This window comes from Cotesia glomerata, linkage group LG2, assembly GCF_020080835.1.
Source record: "Cotesia glomerata isolate CgM1 linkage group LG2, MPM_Cglom_v2.3, whole genome shotgun sequence".
Lineage (NCBI taxonomy): Eukaryota > Metazoa > Arthropoda > Insecta > Hymenoptera > Braconidae > Cotesia > Cotesia glomerata.
The window spans coordinates 6,143,320-6,162,023 of NC_058159.1; the positions used below are offsets into that span (position 1 = coordinate 6,143,320).

General features: G+C 28.2%; 1 long non-coding RNA gene across 1 annotated transcript in view; it reads left to right on the forward strand.

The window, feature by feature from the left end:
* Positions 1-3,613: 3,613 nt before the first annotated feature.
* Positions 3,614-18,704, forward strand: part of LOC123259584 — a 92,281-nt gene continuing 77,190 nt past the window's right edge. The window contains exon 1 of the long non-coding RNA XR_006508275.1: positions 3,614-3,684. This is a non-coding gene — a long non-coding RNA (uncharacterized LOC123259584). The remainder of the gene's footprint in view (positions 3,685-18,704) is intronic.

Consider the following 18,704-nt stretch of genomic DNA (forward strand, 5'->3'; position numbering starts at 1 on the left):
AAAACCAATAAATAAAACTATCCATACAATGTTAAAAATAAAACGAACGATAATAAAAAAGCAGAGTGATAAACTCGAAAACAAGTTGAAGGATAAGGACATGTGTGTGTGTTTTTTTTTAATTTTGTTATTATTTCTAAAGCGGTTAAATAAAATCTTGGTAAGACAGCGACTGTTGAATCGAACAACACATATGTAAAAGTACAGTGAGTATGTGTACGTGTATGTAGTAGGGTGGCCACACCAGTGGGCGAATAAATCTGCGCAGAGTAAAGGCTGCTCTTGGAAGCAGAAAATAAAAGTCCAGAGACTAAAATAAGTTTAGACTTTAACTTGAAGATGCAGTTTCAGTGGTCAGTGCTTTCGACTTCGGAGGCCGATAGACGTTTCAAAGTTACGTCTGTAAGTGGTATCCCTATCCTTTTTCCTCTCCACTATCATCCCAGTTGAGTATAAAGCGTGTCTTTGGCCACACTGTGTACGAGGTACAAGTGCATACATGCACTCGCATATGTTGATGTCTACTCTGAATTGTGTACACACTAGCACACCCGGTACGGGACTACGTGAGTCTACCTCATTAGGCGTCAACAATGGCATAACAAATCATCGAGATTACGATCTCATCTGCCTTCCTTTAATCCGCAAACAACCGACTGCTTGGTGCCGAGTAATGCTTTTATAATTATTTTCAATTGCGTTTACCCATTTTCCTTTTCAAAATTATTTTCAAGTACAATCAAATCATACTTACGGATTTATTTACTTTGGTTTGCGCCACTTTCTCATCTATATTCACTTTTATCTGTTACACTGTTTATTTTTTGGACTTAGTTGGGGTTTACTTCATTTAATTCAAGTAAAAATATTCTTTGACGAAAAATATAATTTTTTATACGTTCTGATAGCGTCGAAAATTCCAAAAGAGCGTATTACAATAGTTAGATAGGTTTATGTACCAAAAAATCGTTAAGCAAGTCCTTTCGCTCCAGTTGAGTCACAACAACTGTAGTAGTCAATATTCGATAAATTAAAATAAAAAAACCCATAAAAATTCCTAAAATAAAAAATAAATAGTATATGAGGCATTAATGGTTGAAATTTTGAAAATTAAAAAAAAAAAAAAATAGTTAAATACAAAAATTAATTTGATTCTTGTAAATCAGCTGTTAGTAATTTGTCCGTGATTTGCCAACGCTAAATTTCGTTTGTTTACATTTTCATTTGCACAATATACCTTAATATACCTTAATATACCTACACAATATAACCTTAACCATGTTTAAGTTTTTGCAGTCAGTGTAAATAAATAAATTAATTAAAAATGTTTAGTCATAAAACCATAACATTCTAATGCCCGTGTAAAAAAAAAAGTTCCGGAAACATTCCTCAGAAAAGTTCCAATTATGAGACGATCCGGAACTTTTGCGGAACTTTTCCTGAATTTCTCCAGTGAAAAATATTGTGTTAAATACGGTCAACACAAAACTAGTGTTGAAATTCAACCCACTTTTGTGTTAAAATGACACAAACTTTGCGTTAAAATGACCCAAACTTTGTGTTAAAACAACACAAAGTGTGTTGAATTTTAACACTAATTTTGTGTTGACCGTATTTAACACAGAAATTGTGTTGATTTTACACAATATTTTTTACTGTGTATAATAAATAAATAATTCCTAGAAAAAAAAAAAAAAAAAAATAAAGAAAAGAAAAAACCGAGGAGAAAAAGAACAAAGCAAATAAAAAGTACCCGCGATAGCTATAGTATGAAACAAGTTGTGACAAGTCTAAAGCAGGTAAAAATGTGTGCCGGAAGAACATGGTATAGAAGAAAAGTTATAAGGATATATTTATATATATTATATCTATGGTTGAATTTTAAGAATATAAAAAGAATAAAAATGCAAGTAAAGCGACTATTCCGAGCGGTATTGAGGTACGAATCCGAGTTTGAGCGGGTCTTGGTGTATTATAGGAAACAACACCTGCCCTGTGGGACTCGCGTGATTCTAGGTGACTATCAACTCGGAATTATTGAAGATCCGTGGCCCGACTACTACCCTCGAGGGTAATGCACCTGTATTATCACCGATCGATCGGTACCTATAGTCTGGTCAGGGGAAAATGTTAGTATTTTTAATTTCATACACGCATGTCCAACTACTGCTACTCCTACTACTTTTCTTGCCCTCGTTCAATTACTATTATGCAGTTAGATGAATTATTAAGCTACGTATCCAACTTACTCAGTTGCGAAGTTTATTTATATTTTAATTTTCATTGTGAACTCCGGTACAATCAATAATTACTTTTGAAAGAAAAAATCAAGAATAATTCATGTTTCTTTAATGATAAGCAAAAACCGTAAAATGAATTATTTGTGTAGCATTTATTATTTTTAAGGAAGAATTCAAAAAGCAAATCAAGTAATAATGGAGGTTTTACTTGTATCACTGAGAGTGTTTTACAAGGAAGGGTGGAAAATTACTATCGCTCCTTTATTTTTCACACTTTTATTATTAATTCTCCGTTATACTATCACCTTCCATTATTCTTATTTTTTGTTACTACCCCTTCGCCCCCCCCTGCATGTCAGGGTTTTTCATGCCCCCCCCCCCACACACACACACACGTTGTTGCGACTGTGGCCGACCTACGCATTATAATAAGTACCTGCATTTGCATTACGGCCTTAAATAGTATAAAGGTACTTCTATGATGACAATTTACCGCCATAACTATATGGAAAAACCACAGAAAACCCGGCCGGTACAGAGGCTGGCAATGTGACGCATATATTAGGTAGATTTCATAGAAATCAATCTTTTGCATTGGTCCTCATGTCGGAATTTACTCGGAATTTTGTCGTAATATCACTTAACTAGTCGAGTAAAGCTCAAAAATAACGTTAGTTAAAAAATTTATATATATATATATATATACTAGCTGTTACTCGCCCGCTTCGCTAGGCGCTTTATAGAATTGCATTTTTAGATCTAGACTTAAAATTTAATTACACGGAGAAAAAAGTATTGCTATTACAACGATACAGTATAGTGATGATCACGATCCCCGCATGACTATACTTTAGATGCGCATATGCCCAATCTAGTGGATCGTGATTATCACGATCCACATGGATTCGGATATGGAGTATCTATATTGCTATGGTTTATAGATGATTAGTTGTCTTGAATTAAATATTAATTATATTTTATTGCAGATTACTATTTTTTTGGTATATTATTGTTATTAACATAAATACAAATTCCTTTTGTAGCTTGATTAGTTAAAAATTTTTGTGGAGATTATGACAGTCAAGAATTGGGTTAGGTTTAAAAATTTTTAAATAATGACTTACAGCAGTACTGTTGGAATTTATCTCATATGATTTTTTTTTTATTTTTACAAATATTATTATTATTAGTCTAGAAATTTGTATTATCGAAGTATTCATTTAAAAGACGCAAATATTTTTATCATAAGAAAAAAATTTTTTAATAGAACTTCTACTCCTTTATTACTGTACGTATTTTATACAATAACATATTTTTGTATAAAACAGTATGGGATCAAATCATTTATGCTAAAAAAGACTTTTATGAAAAGAAAATTTTATTTATTTAATACAATATATAATGTACATTGTTTTTCCTTATCAACGCAGTAGAATTATATACAGTAATCACGGACACAGCATTAACACAGTTAACATAGGAAGATTTATTTCTTTATTAGCCTTCAAAAATCGACATAAGTTATTCAAGATTTCACTCGAGTAATTTATCAACAACCCAATCATCTGTATCGCTATTATTATTAATTCACTAATTTATGTAATGATCACTATTTCATCACCAAAATTGTAAACAAATCCACTCGTAAGTTTCAGACTTGGTTATGCGTGGCGCTGAAGGCGTCGTGGATCGTGATAATCACGATCCGTTTCGTCGTAGTAAGGAAACGTTTCTTTATGATCGCAATACGTTTTGACGTATTCACATACACAGTAAAAATTTTGCGTCATTGCGTCAAAAAATTTTGTGTTAAAAATTTTTGTGTTAAATATTTAACACTTTTATGTGTAAATTTAACATTTATTGTGTTAAATTAACATAGAAAAGTATTAAATTAACAGAAAAAAGTGTTAAATATTTAACATAAAAATTTTTAACACAAAATTTTTTGACGCATTGACGCAAAATTTTTTACTGTGTACCATGGCAAGTTAATATAAGAATCCGAAGTATTGAGTATATCAAATTATAATATTGTAAAAATGACAATACTGCTTTGAGCTAATCACAATACTACGTTCACGATCCACTAGATCGTTAGAATAGCAATACTTTTTTCTCCGTGTAGAGTATTGTTTTGACTTGCACAGATTCCCAATTCTATCGAATTGGCATGCACCTTTTATCCATGTAATTATTCTAGCTAATATTCATTGTAACTTTCAATGTGCAATCATTATAACATTCCCGTGTCTTTCTTACAAAAATGAATAATAATTGATATGAAAAAAAAAATTTGTAATGAGCATTAAAAGTTTCAGTTAAAGAAATTACAGGTCTCATAAGTGAAGAAATCTGCCTAGTAATATACATGTCCAATAGAATTAAAAAATTTATTTTAAACAAATGACAATCGAATAGAATAAATTTAGTTATAATAAAAATTCATTACTTCTAAGTCAAAAAAATATAGGTTCCGGATAAGTAATCACCACCATATCATATACCAAAACCTTCACCGAAACACGCTGCATCTTATGGTATAAGTATTATTCCGATCGGTTCAGTAGTTTTCGCAGTATAACCGGACAAAAAAGACGGCTCTCCATTTATTAGTATAGATATATATATAATATATATACATATATATATATATATATATATATATATATATATATATATATATATATATATATATATATATATATATATATATATATATGTGTAATATAACGCGAGATGTTGCCGCGATTGTGTCTACAGTTCTTGACGGATTTAGATGAAATTTGTTACATATATTCTTTAGATAATAGCCTTGAATGAGTTCGAAGATGAGCGAAATCCATCCATAAGTTTAGAAATGGCAGCTCTTCAAAATTATCAAAATAGTGAAAATCACGTTTTCGGTGACTTTATTGATGTATAACTTTTGGTTGAAAAGAGATGGCTAATTTTTTATGAATTCATGTAAAAGCTCATGAAATTGCCTTTAATTTGACGTATATAACATTGACATTGAACCATTTTCAAGCAATGTGTAGTGCAGCCGACTTATGAATGTTATTCTGTCGAGAATTCGTAACAAATCCCAATCAAATTTAGTATACAAATTCTTTAGACAATTAGCTTGCATGAGCCTTAAAATGAGCAAAATCCTTCGATTAGTTCAGAAATAGTACACAGTAAAAAATTTTGCGTCAATGCGTCAAAAAATTTTGTGTTAAAAATTTTTATGTTAAATATTTAACACTTTTTTCTGTTAATTTAATACTTTTCTATGTTAATTTAACACAATAAATGTTAAATTTACACATAAAAGTGTTAAATATTTAACACAAAATTTTTTGACGCAATGACGCAAAATTTTTTACTGTGTAGCTTTTCAAAATGATCATAATAGGAGAAATTACGTTTTCGGTGACTTCATTTATGTATAACTTTTAATAGCAAAAAGATAGCTGATTTTTGATAAATTTATTTGAAAACTCACAAAATTACTTCTAATTTGACGTATATAACGTTAACTTTTTGACCATTATTAGTTATTCTATCGAAGTTAAGAGTTCAATTGAACTATTTTTAGGCAATGTGTAATACAACTTACTTATATATGTTAAAATAAATTTCATTCCATGTCAAACGAAAGTTATCGAGACAAGATGATAATTCATTCTATGAAATTTACTTTCCATTTCGGGTATGGCCGAATGGCGTCTTTTTTTTTTTTTATTTATAATCACTGAAAAATACTGGTGCGTGCCGGAATCGAATCCTGGTCCCATTTTTTCAAAATGCAGGCACCAAGTCGATTAGGCTACTGCCAGCGAAAAAAAAATCAAGTAAATAATTAAAAAAAATTTCATTTTCCTGACTTGCGTAGAAACAATTTTTAAACTGAGAATTTTTCATCTTGCTTCAAATAAATTTTTTTTCAATGTGAAAAATATTTATTAAAATTATTTAAATAGTATATTTTATTTTCTCAGGATTTTTTTAAGTAGAGTATAGATTTTTTTTTACAAATACCAAAAATTACCATAAGATTTTATTTAATCTAACCCGTACGCGGTGGCACTATAAATTGTTGAGAAAAAAATTGATTATACAGTGGATAAAATATCTAAAATTATGCGTGGTCTGGCTTCTGGAGTTTGAGATTTATGTGTGACTAAATCATTAACTTAAATAAAATCCGGGTTTTTAAATGATTATTTTGAACTTTTAAATTATCAGAAGCTTGTACAAAATTTAATATTAAAATCAAGCTGTGATATGTTTATTAGAAAGTTATAAAAATACAGCAATTGGTCAAAAATTATTAAAGAATTTAAGCGAACTATTATTAAAAATTTCTTAGTAGCTCTGGTTTTAATTATACCGAATTATTGCAAAAATAAGAATCAATACAAACAGATCCCAAGCAATTTTGGATACCTTTCATTTCTTTTTTAACTCGCAAATAAAAAAAATACAATATCTATTTCTTGACAATTAATATACAAATTTAATAAATAATTTATGGAAAATGTCTCGTATATTTTTGTACAATTTTTGTTGAATAAAACGAATTAAAAAATTATAATTTTTCTCTCTCAACGCTATCAAATATTTTTTATTGAGTATAATGTTTAATATTGTAAATAATTTAAATTAATTAAAAAAAATTTTTTCAAGCCATAAAAATAAAATTTCTGTTTTAGATTTGTTCTTAATATTTGAAAAAATAATAAAATCAGAAGTATCTCGTTCGAGATTAAATTCATATTAATAAACGGGGTTATTAATTAAGCGACCGAGAATATTGATGTAAAGTAAATGAATAACCGTCTGGGTATTATTAAACAGCTAATTATATATACGTATACATAAAAATCGATAATATTGAGGATGGCAGTGTCTCTAGGTGAAAGGTGAGAGATTATCGATTGAAGATGCGGGCGGTCGCCAATAAGAAATCCAATATATCGTGTTGATTATGGTAATTAGCGAAGATCGATTACGGCTAATCGATTAATATATTATTAACATAAAGCAGAAAACAAATCAACATGTATGGAGTAATAAAAAAGGATTATTACTGTTTGTGTTATTATAATTATTAATTTAAAGTTTATGATTGCACTACTAAACGAGTTTTGTCGCTGAAATAGTAGCCACAAAAACCCGTTGATTGGAATCTAGACAGACGTGCAAGGAAAGAGCCTATAATATGTAAGGATGGATATGTATTAACCACATATGTGTATCTACATATACCTGGAACCCGTTGTGAGCGGTTTTCTTTGAGGTTTTCAAGCTACGGAGTTTGCTGACAACGCACACCCGAAATGCTTTGATTCCCACCGAAGGAGCGTCTAGTGGCCTTGCCAATAAATTATACAATATTTATTGGCCGTTTATTTTTTGGGACTTGTCTTAACATGTTTTGCTTGTATATATTATGTGTATATATCTATATCTTTATCTATGCTTGTATTTGTACATCTTTCAGTCTTTTACACTAATACTATCTTACTCTTTAACGTATTGCCTTTTACCGAGTTCTGGAAGATTCAGTGTCAGGTTTTTTTCGTGTGAGCTTATTTAAATTACGCTGTTGTGTTTTGTGATTTTTGTTATTAATAATATTAATAATAATACAGGCACAATGATAAAAAAAATATCGTGATCCCACTCGGAAAAAAGTAATTTTTATAGTTTCAAACAGTAAAGCAGACATTGGGGTGGCAAAAATATAAATATTACAGAACTTAATGTAGAAAGTATAAAAGCCACAATTTATAATTTAATTTCCAAAATAAGTGATTAGTAGCTGTCACTATAGTAAATAACGACTTTTTCATCTTAAAAAATTACAGTTTCAAACAGTAAAAATTGTCATTTCAATATAGAGTTCATATTATGAGGAGAAAGGGAACTCAGATCAAAGAGAAGGGGGTCTCACTCTGGGAGAATTTAACATTTGAAACAGTAAAAATTATACTTTTAAAATATACATTTTACCAGTCCAAGCAAGTCAATAATTACAGTTTGATTTTTAGCGTTGCGTTTAAAATTTACCATTTTACTTTGTAAATATTGACGTTGCTTGTATTAGAAATTTACTAACTTTATTTTATACTTTTTAAATATCATAAGATCATTTTTTAGGTACGAAATGATAACTATCAAAGTTTGAATTCTTCTTTATTCTACTTTAACATTTTAGACATTCACATAGCGAATATTACTGTTTGAAATAGTATTTTCTTCCATGTAAAGAGTAAATTGTAACGTTTAAATGGTAAATATTATAAAGTGAATAGTAAAATCACGATTTTACTGTTTGAAATGGTAATTTTTAGCAGTTGATCATTACTTATTATAAATCGACTGTTATTTATTACAGTTTATTTTTTTCCGTGCAGAAAACTATTTTTAAGATAGCCGGTTGTCTTAATTGAAAAAAAATTAACTTTAATCAAAAGAAAAATTCTTAAACAAAAATAATTTTTTTTTTTAATTTAATTATAGAAAATTTGCTTAAATTTTATTCATAAAAATCAAGAAAAATTTTTTAATTTAAGAAATTTTCTTCTCAAATCAATTTTTTAATTTTTCAAAATTATTTTCTTGATTTGTTTATTTTTTTTTTTTTGTATTAAGTAAATAATTTTCTGTTTTATTGACTGAAGAAATTAATATATTTTCTTAAGACAGTTATTGTTGTAATTTTTTACGTTATAATTATCAAATTTTCAAGAATCAAGAATTTTTCTTTTGATTCAATTTAATTTTCTTTTTTTACTGTGAGATAAAATTAACTTTGAAAAAATAAGAAATTTTTAATTTAATATTTTTTTAATTTAATAATTAAAACGTATGTTAAAAATTAATTATTAAGCGTTAAAAGATAATAATAATCAACAGTTACATAAAAAAAATTCACGCACCCGGAAGGAGTTTCCTCTGAGGTGATACCTAAAAAAAATCCTATTAGTAAATTAAAAATGTTCCTTCAATTAACATACAATAATTACTTGTACTTGATCTATTAGCCACGTCACTTGCTCTTTACTGCTACTACATGGTGTACGGTACAGTCAACATCTCAACTTCTCAACATTAAATTACTTAAGTGCACAAGTGTATCAGTGGCTTCGTCGGTAAACCTACGCAGAAAAACGTGATGAACATATTAAACACGAAAAAAAAGATATAACAATAAGAATATATATCTTGGACTATGTAATCCACACATGCAATGCCTACATTGCATTAGTAAATAACACTCCCAACATTTAAAAATATTAATTTTTTATATGAATAAATCTTCACTCAACTGTTACTATTTTATAAACTGCAAATAAAATAGTTATTATTTTATACGCCGTAGATAAATATAACATATAAGAAGTATATTATTTTTTATAATTTCTGTATTATGTGATATGAAGACCCGAGAAAGCATTATTTAGCAATTATAAGTGGTTATTTAATATGTAGCCAAAGAAAATAAAAAGTTTTTAAAGTTACTGTTGCGTAACTGGGAGTGTCTTTAAAGGGAACTAACAAACATATATTATGTTATAATGTATAATAATATAATTTAACGCAGTATAATAGTATTACAGTACACATTCGCCGTTATGTACATTAAACTCCCTCTGGAGGCGCCATCTCATCAAGCTAAGTGAAATATTTCACGATTCATGAACCAAGAATTATATTACGCATTAGAATTTGATTTTTTTAACTACTCGCTCAATGCTCATCGCTTACTGGCTATTAACCACTGGGAAAATTCGGTATTCTATTGCTGGGGAAGTTGTAAATCCAAGTCAAGCTGGATCCTTTTTTTTTATTATTTAGTAGATAAAATTTAATGAAGAAAAGTTTATATTAAAAATAAATTAATTCTATTAAAAATTTAATTTTAATGATTATTTTTTGGCAGATTTTTGTTTATATTTTTTAATATTAAAAAATATTTTATATAGATATTTTATTTTTTTATAAAATTATTTAAATATTGACTAAAAAAATTTTTTATTTTTAACAAGACAAGATATGCCAAAAATGAAGGAATTTATTCCCTAAAATTCGAGCCACTGCCCAAAATAATAATCGTCAAACTATCAGTCCCATGACCTAAAAATCTACTTAAATCTAGGTCTAGATAATCCTTATATTTCGACAGCAAGATCGAAACCACCGTGAGAAAACTTGCGAAAAGAAGTGAGTTATCGTAACTCATCGCAATTAAGACCGCTAAATCTATTATTTCAGACTCAGCGAATGTCGCAGTATTAAATATTAAAAATAATGTGTGTTTAGGATCTCTGAACGTGTGTCGCGGGTCGCGGCGCCAGACAGTCGTGGCGTCACAGTGGCCTTTCTCCGGCGCTATACCGGGATTTTATAGTTTAAACAAGCTCAGCTGGTTTTGTCTTAAATTGTTATCATTGCGATTATAGTTTTGTAAAAAGTAACTTTTATCACCGCACAGTGCATAAGATTTAAAAAGTTTTTTCATTTTATTTCACATTTATTCGCTCCTGTCATTACATTCATTTTCAGTGGGTCAGATACTGTTTTATTTATTTTCCTAAGATTTACAATAAACTTCATAGTTTAACTCGAATCCTGATATTATGGTAATAAGGTACTAACTGTAGCAGAGCATAGATGAAAAAGATAATTTTACTTGGAGAAAGTAGACCGAGAAAATAATAAAAATTTTTATCGTTAAATTGTAATATTAGATCATTTTTCACAAAAAAAAATCAATTCTTGAGTTGAAAAAATTTTTCTTGATTAAAAAAATTAATTTTTTTTTTAATTAAAAAAATTAATTTTTTTTTAATTAAAAAAATTTTTTTTGCTTTAATAAAAAATTTATTTTAGCAAAAATTTTCTTGGTGTACTAAAGAAACAGAATAGAAAACTATTTCTAGAAACCACACCATACAGTAGGGAAGAAAACAATTTTTACTCAAGTTTATGGCTATCGAGAACAGAGTACGCACGTGTGATGGCTCCGCAAGTATCATATAGCGTCAGGTTTCAAGAGTGCGACGGCAAGATAAAGATAGAAAACCACAATACGATGTTTAGCTTAGCTGGATGTATTTCTTCTAAATTATGCGTTTACTTGTTGTATTTATCATCCTAAATTTAATGCGCAGTAATTAAAAAAATATTGATTGCTAAATAATTTAACTTATTTGAAACTTGCGAATAAAATGTTTTTTTTTATTTAATTTTTAATTTAATTTATTTACCAGTATTAATACACTGTAAAAAATTTTTTGGACTCGGTGTGGTGTAAATGATTCGGTGAAAAAATTTTTAACACGGATGGTGTGAAAATCGCACTAAGTGTAATATTAAATTTGAACGGTGTGAATCTTAAATTTTACACCATCAAGCGTGTAAATGTATTTCCTGAAAATTTTTCATTAATTAATATAATTTGATTGTTTAGTTTTAAGCTTATACGATATGAGATTATAAATATAAACATGTAGAAATAAATATTTAAAAGTATATTTTTTTTTGATATTGAGTAAAATAAAATTGTTATGGTTAAATTTGGTATCGTTGGAAAAGTTTTGACCTGGAGTTGTGCCTTTTCAGGGTTTCATATTATTGTCACCAATAGTCAATAGGGATTAAGAAAGAACTGTAGAGGCAGCACTACTGTTGAAAGTGGAGCGCCCTGGTGTTAAAAATGTAAAGAATAGTGATGTAAACAGTGTAATAAATAGTATTAGTTCAAATAAATAATGAAAAAAATAATTAAATTCGGGTTCTTGTCCGTCAAAAATACCCATATTAGGGGTCAAAATGACATAAAAGGAAAAAAATTATTCAAGTCAGGACACGTTTTGAATGGTGTAGAAACAGAAGATTCAAATAAACATTCAACCATAACCTGCTCAGTTGTCACTCAAACCAAAGTTTCCGATATTTACAGTATAAAAATTGATGTTAGTTGATAAAGTTTTTTTAAAATTATTTTTAATATTCGTTAATTGACGAAAGTTATAATTAAATATAAACTTGGTAAAAAGATATCATACTAAAATTAGCCGACGTTCAACAATTTTTGCATTTTTTTCAACAATTAAATTGCAAGTAAAAAAATATTTTTAAAAAATTGCACGTATAATTTTTTAAATCTTCGACATGTGAAATTTTTTATTGTGATTTTTTTGTAATGATTTGTTTAATAAAAAAAATTATAAAAATTTTCATATGTAGGCTAATTTAATTTTCATTAAAAAAATGACACTGAGATCAGCTGACATTTGATAATTTTTTAAATTTTTATTACAAATCAATTATCATAAAAAAAATACTTTGAAAATTTGTACAAATAAGTTTTTTAAATTTCCACATGTGGAATTCTTTTACAAAATTTTTTAATAATAATTTAATTGTTATAAAAATCTGAAAAGTTGTACGATGTCTTTTGATTCAGTATCGTAAAAAGTTTCGAAGTCTAGAATTGAATTTTTTTTTTTAATTTTCAGTGGAATAGATAACCAATTGATAAACTTGATGATACTTTTGAAGAAGACATTATGAAAAATTATTTTAATTAAATTAAAAAAATAATTAATTTAACAAATATGTTATTGTTTTGTATACTAGTTGCCACCACTTTGTTTTACATTTTTCTTGGCAGGTGGCGTCAAGGTCATCTTTCTCAATCCCTATTTATGATGATAAGTACTTAGGCTGCATTCAAAAATGCTCTATTTCTAGATACATAATTAAGGAATGACCTTGTATCTTGTGAACTATTGACATTTTTAAAGATATAAGCTCATCCCGATGTTACACTCATGAAGACCTTTCATTTAAGTACCCACATCATTTTTTCATATATTTATATATATGTATACATGAAAAATATATCAAAATACATGTGAGTACTCAAATGAAAGCTCGTTGATGAGTGTAACATCGGGTAAGCTCATATCTTTAATAACGTCAATAGTTAAAAAAGTACACGGAGAGAAAAATTTTGCTATAGGAACTCTATAGTAGTTAGTTAGTTGTAAAAAGTTCCAGTAGGTTAACGTATTCTTATGGTAACAATACCGTTTGGCTCCTGCAACTCTACATCGTTGAGCTCTGAGAGCTAAACGTTATTTACCTCTCACAACTCTACAGGATCGTTCTAAGACTATAACAAATTTTTGGCAGTCTGTTTAATAATTTTTACGATTTTGCATTGATAATTTAATAAATAAATGCGGCAGAACGAATTTACATTGCCAACAATAATTGTATATGACAAATATTGTTTATTATTTATTAAATAAATTGCTTATCAAGCTTAGCTTACAGCAATGATACTTAGTTAGACTAGTCAAATTGCACATACATTATAACATACATTACATACATTATTAAAGTTTTATCATGATACAAATAAAATAGTCATAAGTAATTAAAAAAGTAATTAAAAGTGGAAATGTATACATAGTTAAATAAATAGTGAGTTAATCAGTTCGGGGAGAGAGGATAGTATTTTTTTTTTTTTTTTTTTTTAAATAGATTGTAAGTATAGATTTTATAAATTACTCGTTGAAGCAAAAAGCTCTAAGTCTCGTTGAGCGGGCCAAAAAAAGGTAAATAGATTTAGCAGTCGAGACATTAAAATTATATAATAGGGTGGACAGCTGATCGGTAGTGTCAATAGTGAGAATATTGGGAGCAAGTAGAGGGGTTATAAAGTGATCTCTGTACGGCTTATAAATGGGACATTTAAAAAATATATGTTCCAGGGTTTCTTTTTCATTCAGGTTACAGATAATACATGGTATTTGGGGGTTAATTATATAATTAAATCTATTAAAACTAAGTTTGACATAGTGATGATTTGCCAGTCTAGTCTGCGCTAGGACTCTCGCTATGTATAACGGATTGTTTACAATGTAGTTAGCAGTACTAGAGCCCAAAAATCTGGGGATCGATACTTGACAAGATGCTTTGGATCGTATAATGTCAAGGTCAGAGAGTCTGAGATGGGCTGAGTATAGTTTGGTGGTATATGACAAATAAGAATAGTATTATAATAGAAATAAAATAATAATAGAACTTATATTACAAATAAAAATTATTTGTAAAATAAAAATATGGTCGTCACAAAATTATCTTATTTTCTTAATTATATCAATAAATATTGGGGATAAAATCACTACCGTATATGCACAAGAAAAGATAAATAAACGAAAACGAATTTTATTTTGTGTTTAATGGGGTCTTTTTAATGTATTCCGATAACTTATCACATCACAATATATTCAACTAATAAATTAAATTAATAGTCACTGCAAATGAACCTTGAAAAACCATAAATACAAAACTGTTCTAACGAAATTCGATTTGATAAAAAAAAAAACCTATTTCCTTAAATAAATAAACTGGAAACTTAATTGTCCTCATATATTTTTAATAATATGGATGAGTAAAAAAATAAATCTGTTTGTCATTTTAGAAGGTTATGAAATATGTCAACGCACTCCACTACTGCGCAACGTAGAGCGCTCCCAACTATACCGTTTGGCTCTGAGAACAATCCCGTAGAGCTCTGAGAGCTCAACAACATTGAGTTATCAGAACTAAATAACATTATGTTACTGTAATTCTACAACGAATAGTAAACTGTGTATAGTTGTGGTAACTCTACAGTTAGGTTACCAGAACGAAATTTTTTTTTTCCGTGCACAGTGCAATTTAACAAAAGTCATTATTTGATAAAGCAAAATTTTATTTATTTATAATTCACAAGTCACAGCAGTCACATAGTGACTGCAAGGTTACTAGTAATAGTTATTAAATTTTTAAAGTTATAAATAATAACACGGAATAATGTAAAACAGTAAATTACACCGTGTTAAATTTACACAAGTGTAAATTTCACACGGAGGAAATTTTACACCGACTTTTCATACACGACGGTGTAAAAGTCTCTGGGTCCAACTTTACACCGAAATTTTTTACAGTGTACACGATTTAGTCGTATTCCATAGAGTTGAGAAATGTCAACTGTATATCGGACTGGTTACAATATAAAATATAATACATAGGATATAAGTATAAATTTTAAAATATATATAAATATTGAACGATATAAAAAATAATAACAAAATAAAAAATAATAATAACAAAAAAGTAAATGTAAATATAGGTGAAAAATTTATGTTCATCCCGAGGCAAAAATCCCTTCCTCCCTATACCAGACAGTTAGCTTTTCCCTAATATATTTTTTTTTCCTATTAGATTCTTTAAGCTAAGAGGCAACTCATTAAAATATTTGATAGCATTGTAATAGGCATTCTTTAATAGGTATTTTACAATTTTCATAATAATATACAATAGCGGAGATAACAAAAATACTGGTGATATTTGTCGTGTGCGACATCTTTGTTCTGTTTTTTATAGATTTTATTGTAAGACAAGTGGTTTTAGAGCAGTATCATTAGCTCCCCCCCCCCTGCAATAATGCCGTATCCAATTATAAATTCAAAAAGAGCTTGATAAATGATTTTTAAAAATTTAGGATCTAAAATTTCAGATAATCTGTACAGTACATAATTTAAGTATCTAGTTTTTTTACAAACTTCATTAATATGACAGTCCCATCTCATAAAACAATCAATATACACCCCCAAGTATTTACAGTTAGCTACTCTTTTAATGTTCTTACTAGCTATAAATTTATTTACTTCAGGCGGAACACTATCAGCATAGCAGCCAAAAGTCATGAAAACAGTTTTGTCTGTATTGAACGATAATTGATTAACTTTGAGCCAAGTATTTAACGAGTTGAGCCAGTTTTCCATCTTTCTAATAACTTCTTTCCAGGTCCTTCCAGTGCACAAAAATTAAATTATTCAACATTAAGAAAATAATTTGTTTGAATTAAGATATCCACAGATTCGGTAGAATCTGGCGCCAAGTTCCGTTCAAATCCGTTGTAAACGGAGCGCCAGACTACCGACTATGTTTACTGTAAGCAGAACGGTATTTTGAGGTTGCAAAATTTTATTTAATTCTACGGTACTTCTTGTTCTTAAATTTTATATTATAACAGTAATTCATGCTTTATTTTACTGATATTAATTAATTATATTCAATTATAATAATTAATCTACTTGAAATTATTAAATTTTATCAGCACAAACTATAGCAAGCTCAAAAATTTCGATCCTGACTTTTTTTCTATGTAAAAAGTGACATGCCACAGACTAAATAATTCGAGAATGCATGGTAATCTTCCAATAGATGGGAAACTACAGTTAAAAAAATACATTTAAAAACTTGCATCGACATTCGCCAGGGTGCGCTGGAATTGTTTTTACATAAACTGTAGCTTCAAGAGGATAGTTTGCTATAAAAAATGCAGCCAACGCGAGATTTAAGTTGGTACTAATTGTAAATTTTTATTATAATTACAAAAAATACTAAAATCCGAACAAAAACAGTTTCACTGTGAAAAAAATCGCGCCAAGTCCACGTTCATAAGACTATTAAGAAAAAAAAATTTCTTATTTCTTTACAAAAAGATATAAAATAAAAAAATTAAAAAATCCAAGTAACCGATATGATTGTATATGATTTTCGGAAATTAAAAAAAATTTTATTGTAAATTTAAAAATTAAAAAAAAAATTTTGGAACGTACTTGGTGTTCGTCATTGTGTATTTCAATTTTTTTAAAGTCCTAGTAAATAGATTTTACGAATTTCATTAAAAGTAAAATATTTTGCAACCACGCACACTAAATACATTCCAAAATTTTTTTTTTAATTTTTAAATTTACAATAAAATTTTTTTTAATTTCTGAAAATCAAATACAATCATATCGGTTACTTGGATTTTTTAATTTTTTTATTTTATATTTTTTTGTAAAGAAATAAGAAATTTTTTTTTCTTAATAGTCTTATGAACATGGACTTGGCGCGATTTTTTTTACAGTGAAACTGTTTTTGTTCGGATTCGTAATATTCTTCAAAATATTCTCTAAGCAAAAATCATCTAGAGCAAAGATATTTTATTTTTCGAAGTACAAAAATTACCCATAAACGTAAAGTAATGTGAATTTTTGAGCTTAGTTTAAAAAAAAAAAAGTGTTAAAAAATTTTTTTGCAAACACTGCGGTACCTAACCTTCACTACAGGTTTAGGATACACAGAATTTTTTTGCTCGACTGTTATGTAGCTGTTTGTTACAGTTTAAATATTCACCGGCAGAGGAAAACTGAGTGGAAGTAAAGAGAAAAAGAAAAGATAAATTTTTTCCCGGTGTTTAAATATTTACGCGCACTGATAATTTTAATTAAAGCTTTAGAAAAATTTAGTCTATTTGCTAGCTGGAGTTAAATATTTATCGAGCTACAAATGGATTTTAATTAAACTTGTTCGAGTATATGGAACTCATTACTTTGAAGCTTAAATTTTTTTTTTTACTCGTTTTTTCAAACAAATTCTCATTAATATGCTCTCACTTTCGTTAAAATTCTTAGTTAATGATTATTGAGTAAAAATTTTCTAAAAAAAAAATTTTTTTTCCATAAATCAGGACAAATTTTTCAATTAAAATATTTTTATGCCGCATGTGCTCTGCCGACGGTCCGTGATTACTAAATTAGAATTTTTTTTACGACATAGTTGCGCCCCAAATTTTTTTTAACGATCATGGGCATCCCGTAATTTATAGCCGAAGGAATAAGAGATACTAAAGAACGATTGCCAGAAATTTTCTTGCTCCTCCCACCCCCGAAAATTCGGTGATAAAATTCTAAAAATAACAACTTTCATTGTCGGGTTTTACTTTTATTTCAAAAAAATAAAAAAAAGAAACTTTTGAATTTATATTTTTGAAGCTTTTGGAAGCAATAAAAAAATTAATTCTTTTTATTTTTTGTTAAAAATCACAAAGTGACAGCGAAAAATTTTCCTTATATCGGTTGTAATTATATTAAAGACTCATACCGTCTTCCGACGTATTACACTGTAAAAAATCCGGAGTGAATCAGGAGTGAATTTCACTCCCATCACTCGGAGTTCCAGAGTGAAGTAATTAATCACTCCGCGTAGGGAGTGAATCCGGAGTTTATATTTGCGGAGTGATTTCAGAGTGATTTCGAATTTCACTCCGAAAAACATCTGCGTTCGGAGTTTTTTAAATAAATAAAATAAGGATGAATTTTCGTTCTACAAAAAAAATCTCAAAATTAATCTTTATATATATATATATATATATATATATATATATATATATATATATATATATATATATATATATATATATATATATATATATATATATATACATATATTTCTTCTGTGCGTGTGTTTGTCACTGAACTCCTCCTAAACGGCTGGACCGATTTTAATGAAATTTTTTGTGTGTCTTCCGGTGGATTCCAGAATCGTTTAGATTCACAATTCAGTCCACGAGAAAAT